This window comes from Labeo rohita, chromosome 2 (genome assembly GCF_022985175.1).
Source record: "Labeo rohita strain BAU-BD-2019 chromosome 2, IGBB_LRoh.1.0, whole genome shotgun sequence".
NCBI classification, from domain to species: domain Eukaryota; kingdom Metazoa; phylum Chordata; class Actinopteri; order Cypriniformes; family Cyprinidae; genus Labeo; species Labeo rohita.
The window spans coordinates 750352-760048 of NC_066870.1; the positions used below are offsets into that span (position 1 = coordinate 750352).

The 9697-nt window shown below is 37.8% G+C and overlaps 1 long non-coding RNA gene across 1 annotated transcript; it reads left to right on the plus strand.

Annotated features, from left to right (window-relative positions):
• Nucleotides 1-347: 347 nt before the first annotated feature.
• On the plus strand, nucleotides 348-1772 carry LOC127173826 (uncharacterized). Its single transcript, XR_007828806.1, has 4 exons — nucleotides 348-407; nucleotides 981-1031; nucleotides 1160-1214; nucleotides 1695-1772. It is a non-coding gene; the product is annotated as an uncharacterized LOC127173826 (long non-coding RNA).
• Nucleotides 1773-9697: the final 7925 nt, after the last annotated feature.

Sequence of the window (9697 nt, forward strand, 5' to 3'; positions counted from 1 at the left end):
GCACCGTTTCTGTGTATAATGTACATAATGAACAATTTACATCTATATTTTCAATAAATCTGTTTACAAATGCTTATCAGGGTAAAATTTGTGCAGTATCTTAATTGAAATTTATTTTATTTTATTTTGTTTGTAATGAGATATTTGTTAGGTAACCCAAACTTTACTCCAACTAATATTTCAGATAAACTTAGGAGATAACACATTGTTTACTAATTTCTTTTAATTTTCACAGTGTGGTAATGTGTATATAACTTTAAGGGATTGCAAAGCTCTTTATAAACCTCTTCAAAATTCCATAAAGTGGTCCTTTATTTCCATTGCTTTTATTTTTTCCAACAGTGGATGCACAAAGTGACACCATCAACGTCAACAACACTCGTGGACCCATGGACACATGTTGAGGTGTAAGTGCTAATGTTTAAAAAAATTAATGATCCGAATGTGTACAACCACAAAGTTGCTTTTTTGCCCTGTTACAGGGCGAGACAAACGCAGTCCTGTCAATTACAAAATAAATGTTAAAAGAACTCCATGTTGCCCTGAAATAACAGCTACAGCATCTAGAAAAATTTGAAGAATATGTTATGATTTTGAATGTCCAAGTGACACTTCTAAGATGTTGTAGTACTAATCAAAAGATTACATGGTTAATGACACTTTATTGACACTCCAAGGGTGCAATTCAGGTCACGACTCCATTGTCATTGTAAGTAGTACATCAGACCTTAAGTAAACTTTCAGATGATCGTTCCCCTCGTCATTGTAGAGAAAACAAACACTGGGCAGTAGAAACAGTTTTGGTAGGCAGTTTTGGTCTGTTTGCTCTGGCTCAGATTTGCTCTGTTAAAGTCTCTAACCACAATGTAAGATTAACATTAGAAGACATTTCACAAGATTAACTTCTGTGAAATTTTTAAACACATTTTTATGTCTTTTGTGCTTCATTAATTTACATTAGAGTGTGATTTGTCTTGCAGGGTCACATAACGAACAGCCATCTGTCAGGCCATGTGCCACAACCGAACAAGGTATTGCAATTTTTGTCATGTCATTCACATAAAGAGGATGTCTTTTTTTTTTTTTTTTTTTTTTTTTAAAATGTAACTGCGTTCAAATTCTTACTTTTCACACTTTTCTTTTTTTAATGTCTATATAGTATTGTCTCCAGTCCCAAATGCTTCATTGCCATCCCAGTCCCAGAGGACCCCAGTGTATGTGAGAACTTTGCTGTTGCATCTTATTTTATACACATTATACCTTAATACCAACACAGCCTAATGTATAAATACATATATTTCTCTGAATCAGAATTCATACAGTTAAAAATATAGAGGCTACAATGTCTGTCATTGCTCAACAAGAGCTAAAGTACAGCCAGCTAATTTGACAGTAACTAATGCAGTAAAATTGCACAGCAGCCTTATTACTTTACCTTCACTTATAGCCAAACCTGGTCCTCGAGAGCCACTGCCCTGCTTGTTTTCCAGCTGTCCCTGCCCTTCCAGCTTCTGACTGACAACACACCTGATCCATTACTAATCAGCAGTAAGGCATGGATAGTTGGAAAACAAGCAGGTCAGTGGCTCTCGTATTTTAACATTGCCATGATGCACACTACTGTTAATTTGTAATATTGACCATATGTTAAAATGTTCATGAAGTGAAGTAATACTGAATCATTTTTTTCACAGAGTCATGTCAAATGCCTAATGGCCAAATGCAGTATGAGGGGTGGTGGCCAACTTTCAAAGCCTGTTATGTAATTTAAGGTAATTTTGGCCTTATGACATTTAAAAAAAAAATCTCATGTTCCTTGTCCGTTATTTATTTAAAAGACCACCTGTCTTTATCAGAAATGTCCTGTTCACGTTCACACAGTTACACATCTACTTTATTTCAAGAGCACCATAGAGATATTGAAGAGGCAGTGGACTAATGCTTTTTTATGTACTCTAGCACACATCTAATGCAGAAAATCTTTTATTGACATAAGATTGTTCTAGACTAAAATAACATATAATACTTATTGTTTACTTGTTACTAATGCTTCTTTCATGAAACGGAAAAAGTCTTGTTCCATTGTACTTTAAATGTATTTGTATAACCTTAAAGGCATTTTCAAAATAAGTGCATGTCATTTAACTCAATTTTGCCATTTTGTTTCTTAAATATCTTAAAATATTCATGCTCTCTTCCCTCAGATGCTCTGAGGAGGTGGAGTCCAACTGCCACAGGCTCCGAAATTGCATCAATGGCGGAACACCTGAAACACGCTCCAGGAAGAGCTGGGGGCGGTGGTTATAAGAAATAAGCTGTTTTGAGAGACATTTACATGTGTGTTTACATTAATCCAGTATTTTTGTTTTGTGCTTGTTTGATTTATAGCTGTTTAAAATTAATGCAAAACTGTTTCAATTAAAAAAAAATTGACTACTGCCACAATAATAATGCTTCTGGAAGAGCAGGTGCTTGTGGAGCAACAAAATGATAGTAAACATTTTGGAATAATGATAAATAAATAAAAGATTATAAATATACATATGTGTTCACTTTTATCTGTTACCTTGGTTATGTTCTTGTTTGAATAATGGCTACTTAAAATTAATGTAAAGCTTTGAGTAAATTGGTGCATGCTTAGAATGAACTACATTATACTATTTCTATTTTCATGTTTAAATAGTAGCTGTTTAACAAATGGAAGACCTTGAAAAAAATGTAATATGCACAAAATATGTTGTAGTAAATTAGAACGGTCTAATTCTTGCTTAAGTCCACAAAATGTTTTATTGTTTGTAATGTACACGTGGTTAAAACGTTTTGTAGACGTTCAGGTCTGACTGGACCGATTTTGGACCGTTTTTGAGCTTATAGTAAGTTAAGCTGTCTAAACACCAAGACATTACTGATTGCCTTTTCACGATGTTACAGAATGGGTGTGTGACTATTTTATATACAGGCTTATATACTAAACTTATATTAACACATTAAATTAAGACACAGTATAGACATACAGAAGATGACACATTCAGACGTCCAGGCACGCACAGAAAAAGACGTGCAGTTCACGTCCAAATAACGTCAAAGACGTCGATTCAACTTTCATTGTGGAACTATTTTTTCAACCATGACGGGACGTGTCGGAGGGACGTCTTTTCAACGGTCCTTACACGTCCAAATGTTTGCTGGGATTTCTGCAATCGTTTAATCATTCATGTAATATTAACTCCGTTTGCCGTGGTGGAACACAAAGGCGTTTTCTCTAACACGCTGTGACTAACAATAGAACCATAAAATACACCGAACACGCATCATAATTACAAATTAAACCATTTTATTTGTGTGCTGTAACCCAGATCTTCAGAATCCATACGATTTGCGAGGACCAGAACCAAATTCAAGGCTTTGTCCGGCGATCTTCATCTCCATCTCTGGCAGCGAGTCCAGCAGCAACAGCCGTAAACCCGTGCTGAAGTGCATTTTGCGACAGGAAAATCGGACGTTCATTGGCTCTCGCCTGCATTCGTCACAGATTACGACATGCCGTGTTTCTGGTGAGATGTGTTGGAATGACGCGCGGGCGCCTCCGAGGAGTGGATCAAGACGATAATCTGGATAATATTTTCAGCGATTAACAGTTTAAATTCTGCTCTCATCTACTGCACCTCAAACCTTCTGTATTCCGCCAGAGAGGACTGCGGCTGCAAACGCATCGTTATTTGGATTACGGTTTTGTATGGCTGTTGACATTTTTGCAATAAATAAATGATTGTAATTGCACTTTCCTGTTTTTTATATTTTTATTACTGTTCAGTCATAGTTAACGTTAGGTTTAGAGGTAGAAGTGGGATTAGCGACTATAAAAAAATATTTTTAGATATATTTTCATATTGTGTGTTTATGTATTGAACCTACCCTGTAACAATCGCCACTTTAATTTACAGCCCGCAGAGGGCACACTTACCCTGTAACTACATGGAACAAGAGTATATTTTCCCAGTATTTTTAAAAAGCTTAGTAATTCCATTATAAATTATTTGTATATCTGTTTGCTACCCCGTTATTACCCAAACGTAACCTATTGTTCCCTTATACTTACACGTAGGTACAATATAAATACGAAACATACACTGTAACTTCAGTTTACTTGCGCAGTTCTTTGCAGGTTGAATATCTGGTTGTTACCCCCGAATTACCAAAACGTAACATAGCCTATTGTTCTCTTATACCTACACATACGTACTAATAGGTACACTATAATTACAGATACGTACACCGTAAATTCAGTATACTTACATAGTTTTTTGCATGTTGCATATCTGGTTTGTTACTCCCTTACTACCCAAATTTAATTCCCTTATACCTACATGTACGTTCTTTATAGGTACACTATAATTGCAGAAACATACACCGTAAATTCCGTTTACTTACGTAGTTCTGTGCGGGTTGTAATCTAAAGCCTTACCCAATTTTGTGATTATTCCAAATGCATTTTAATAGACATAATCATGCAGTGAATGAACGCACTCCAAAGGCGAACAGGCACTAAGTTAGTCTAACCAGACTTCATCACATAGGCACGTATGCATGCTTTCTGTAGGTGTGTTTTCTTTGGTTTATTTATTTATTTTTATTTTTTTGCAGTACACTCGATAATGTCAAATCGCACAGCACTTAAACAACAGTTAGGGTATCATCGTCGCAGACAATATATATCGCACACCTCGAAGCTGCTGACGCCAGCGCTCTGACGTACATCTCTCATAGTTCATCATCTGTATGTTCTGGTTCAAATAAATAAGGATGGGCAAAAAATGGCAAGTCATCCTCTTTGTCGAAATCTTCAGATATGTTTGCGAAGACTGTTGTACAGCTTGCATCTTTTTCTGCATGTAAACAAAGCGCAGTGCATGGGTTTTTCTACATCAGAGCACTGGCTCCTGAGTCAGCAGCATCATACACGCGTTATGATACTGCCGTGAACTCGCAGCAGAGACTGAAGCTAGAAGAAATTGTTGAATAAAATTATTGTTTTTGTTTACTTTGCACATTTGGAAAAAAAAAAAAAAAAAAATTCTTGTAGTTTTACGGTTGAAATTACGGTTGAACTGTAAATGAAGTGTAATAGGTTACAGATTACAAGTTACTCTATTTAAAATGTAATAAGTAGTATAACTTTTCAATTACAGTAATGTAACTCAATTAAAGCGATGTAACTTTTAATTACTTTTTGATTACTTTCCAAAATTTCTAATATTTTCAACTGTTAATGACTTTGAAACATTTAAACCAGGCAGAGTGAACCTTACAGCAGCACTCAACACTGATTACTGTCAGACTCTCAAAATCCTTTTGCAATAACAACTGGCTGGACATACATTATCCCACTGATTACACAGCTGCTTGCCACGAAAGCAAATAATTAGACAGGAAACACTGATCTGAGTTGAAATATTTGAACACAAAGCTTCCATGAAGAAATCAGTTGATACCAAGCGATAAGTTCAAACTAGACAAACATTTAAAGGAAACAGTGCAGTCATTCCACTTTTATTACACAACATTTCACCACATAAATAATTAAGAACTAGCACTTACAGTACTAGTGTGTTAGTTATCTTATGATCCATTACAGCGTACAAAACAAAATGGCAGCAGCTGTGTTTGTATGAAACAATAGAGCGAGTCCACGATACCAGGGTGACAGAATTAAGAAACTGTCCACATAATATGCATTAAAAACTATCAAGCGTAAACTATAAGCGCCTAGTCTATTTCTGATGCAGTCTATTTTTGTATTTGCACTGCAAATACAAAATAAATAAAAAAAAAAAAATCATCATCATCATTAATTTCAAAATAAACACCCTGGAGATTCCGATTGTATGTCACATCACAACATCCTTACTGGGAAGCAAAAAAAAAGGATGACGAAAGGTCCATCCTCAAAGCTAAAAAAAAAAAAAAAAACCACACACACACACACACACACACACACACCACACACACACACCACACACACACACACACACACACACACACACACACACACACACACACACACACACACACACACACCACACACACCACACACACACACACACACACACACACACACACACCACACACACCACACACACACACACACCACACACACACAACACACACCACATTGTTATATGACACCACAAATCCTTTTTACAAGCACAATTTCAAAAATGACAAGGTGTGGAGCTTAATTGTAGGAGCTGTACAAGTGGAATAAATAGAATTAAACCGGACAAAACGTACACATTTAGGCAAGCATGTTAGAAACAAACCAACAAAAACACCGTTGGACAGGCAAATCATGTGACAGATTAATGACAGAATTGTCATTTTTGGGTGAACTATCCCTTTAAAGCATTGGGTGGGTGTCACAGAACAAAGGTAAGAGGTAAGTGGGTTCAACAGGTTTATTGATGCAGGGATCAGAAACGGAAATGAAGTAAGTTCAGAATTCAACATAACTTAGTGAAGAAACTAGGAAAGTAAAAGTCTTCATCCACATGATACTCAAACTAAAGTAGGCTTTGTAGATTTCAGGTACAACCTCAGGTGAACATAAAGTCTCTTAAGAAAGTTCACAGGACTTATCTCAGAATAACTTGGTTTGATATTCCCTTTCCAGTTTCCAGGGCTCAGAGAGCAGACAAACGAAGGATTCTCTAGATGGTGGATCAGGACACGGTGATGCAGGTAAGTCGAGCTGGCAAGGAGTAGAGAAGCGTATTCCACAGCTGGTGGGAGATACCAACCAGACAATAAAGGAGTGAAAGGTGACTGTTTTTATATCATGGGAAATTAGGTGAATGGTGACAGGTGTGCCGATTGGAGATCAGGTGCAGGCGTGAAGCGGGTGGGATGCTGGGAAATGGAGTCCTTAATGTGGTTTAGTGACTGAGCTGGTGACTGGGCTGCGACAGCGGGAGGACTAAGGTCCTGATACTCACTCAGTCTTCCTTAGTTAAGTGATCATATTTCCCCCCGTGAGGCGGTTTCACATTCCCTTTTGCTTGTCCAGACTGCAGTGGAGTTTGTCACCCCACTCACACATACACACATGTATGTGCAAAAATACACTGTATATACAATTAATGAACTGCACCGTTATTGAACTGAACTGAATCACCTCAAATATTCATTTGTCTGGTGCCTAAATAGAATTGTCAGGTGTCTGTAATTACTGCACTTGTAAAATGAACAATAAACATCTCATCACATAAGCATCTGGAAATGCACAGGTTTACTGAAGACATGTAATGATGTTGAAGACTGATTCTTCCACCAGGACAAAACAGGCTAGTTAAAATACAAGAAATGCTCTTTTTGTCCCTATCACATGCTGTGTTAAAAGAATCATTCTGGATGAATCAAACATGTCTCGCTGCAGCTTCCTGTTTATGGCATTTTATCATGTCAAATATTTCTTATAAATATCTAGCATATCTAGCAATAATGAATGCAAGAATGAAAACTACAAGACAATTTCAAACTGAAAAGATGAAAAATGTAGGATGTTTTGACAAATCATGTTTAGAATAAAACATGTTTGTTCTGGTCCTGGAAAATGATTGGTCCCTCAAGCAGACTTTATTAATGGACTAATATAGGGAAGAATGAATGAGAAGTAAAGGGGTGATTTCAGACACAGCTGTCTCTATACTGTACGAGTGAGTCACTTAAACATTTACTCCACTCATACCTTCAGAAATTGCATTGTCTTAGCATGTGCACATTTCAGTCCATTCCAGTGTGAAACACTCACTTTTTTATTTTGAGTCTATTTTTACTGGTATCATATATTAACAATCACCAACATTATCCAGCAAGTGGCACTCGGCATCCTGAACTGAATTAATTCAATTATTTCCTTATGATAAAGTGTGTCTGTTCATGTATGTATGTTATATGTCTGTTAAAAATGTCTGCTAGGACTTCCGCAGATTCCAGAAAGACCGGTGGGAATGTTGACGTGAGGTTTTTCACATCATCTTTCAGCTCTCCATATCGAGTTCTTTTCCACTCTTCGCTCTCAGAATGACTCCCTTCAGACCGTCAGACGTCCAGGACAGCCGTGTGGTCTCCGCATGTGGGCCAAAGATGTCACCTTCACCCACAAGCACCTCCCGAGAGCCAGCCGTCCCAGCGCTCAAACCGCTCTATAGGGTCAAGCATCACCAGACCTGGTGAAACGCATGTGACCGCCAGTCAGGTTTCGGGCCCGGCTCACGCTATGCCAGCGCTGAAAGAAGGCTTTTCCTTCAGTTGGAGAAACCAGAGGAGTTTCTGGAAATGCTGGATCACACTGGCTCTCTGTGCACTTCAGGGATGTGCTAATGCAACCAACACGTTTATGCTAATGTGAGGTTTGCATTTATGCATCTGGACGCTGTCTATACGGCTGAGAGAGCGACTTACAGTATGTGCTGCATACAGACAGGAGGATCATTCAGTCGTACAATAGCACGAGTTCATTCATCAACAACATCCCATTGTGCTACAAAACACACATTACTGCTCTGATTAAATAAAAATGTACATAATGTGTGGATTTAACATGATTCTTACGGGTATGAATGATTACGGTGCTGCTAGTGCTGGTTAAGGAGTGTAAGTTGAGTGTGTTTGAGCTCCAGTCATGAATGATTGTGTGTGCTGTTGAGGAGAGTGTGAAGGTACTTTACTGAGTGATCAGACGCAGTATTTTCACCTGCTGAACAGAGTCACATCTACAGACCAGAAGATCAGAAGCATCTCTTTTCACACCATACAGGAGCAAAACACCTAGAAACCACCCAGAACAGCAAAAAAGACACACAGCACTGCATATCAAACACTCAGAGCTCCGTCTAGACATTCTTTAAAAACATTGTGATGAGAAAAGACAAATTAAGAAGCAGAAACAATAAACCTAGTTTCTCCTCCATTTATAAGGCAATAAACACTCCATAAAGACGTAATAAAGTTGTAGTGGTGCGTGTTATTGGTCTCTGGGCTGTTTCTTTGGTCATCAGTTTGAGAAGAAACTGTGAAAACGCTCACTTTAGTTTCATTGTATTGTTGAACTGGATGTATTGGTTCTTTTCCACTCTTCGTGTGTTTTTAGGACGAAGTCTTTAAATCGGGTTTGATGGATGGACCATCCGTTCAGGGTGTTTCCCTGCCTGCGGCCTGAGACTCTGGGATAGATGAGGAGAAAGATGGATGGATGGACTTCAGACTGGGGATTACAGAGTTATCCTTCCACAAGATAAACACTTGTTATTCACGTGTTATTCTTGGTCCTTCACGTTATAGTGGAGCGTTTTTCAGACCACAAACTGACAATAATGCAGGTCTGAATTCTTTACTTCAGTGCTTCAGGTTTCCTGCCAAGCTATCAAGAGGTAATTTGCATTTCTGAAGTCAGTTAAATGAAAAATGAATGAAAAAGAATGGCAAGTTTGAATCAAAAGTATTTCGTAACTTATAATTATGGCAGGAATGAAACCAACTAATCAACTACAAAAACAATAAATCAACTACAGTTTCATGCACTGATGAAGCAGAAGCTTTTACCCAAAGCTACAGCCAGTTATACGCCTGCACAGAGAACACATGCATTAGCCAGTAGCTGGACTGATGGAAGAGAAGGAAAAACACACAACAACCACAG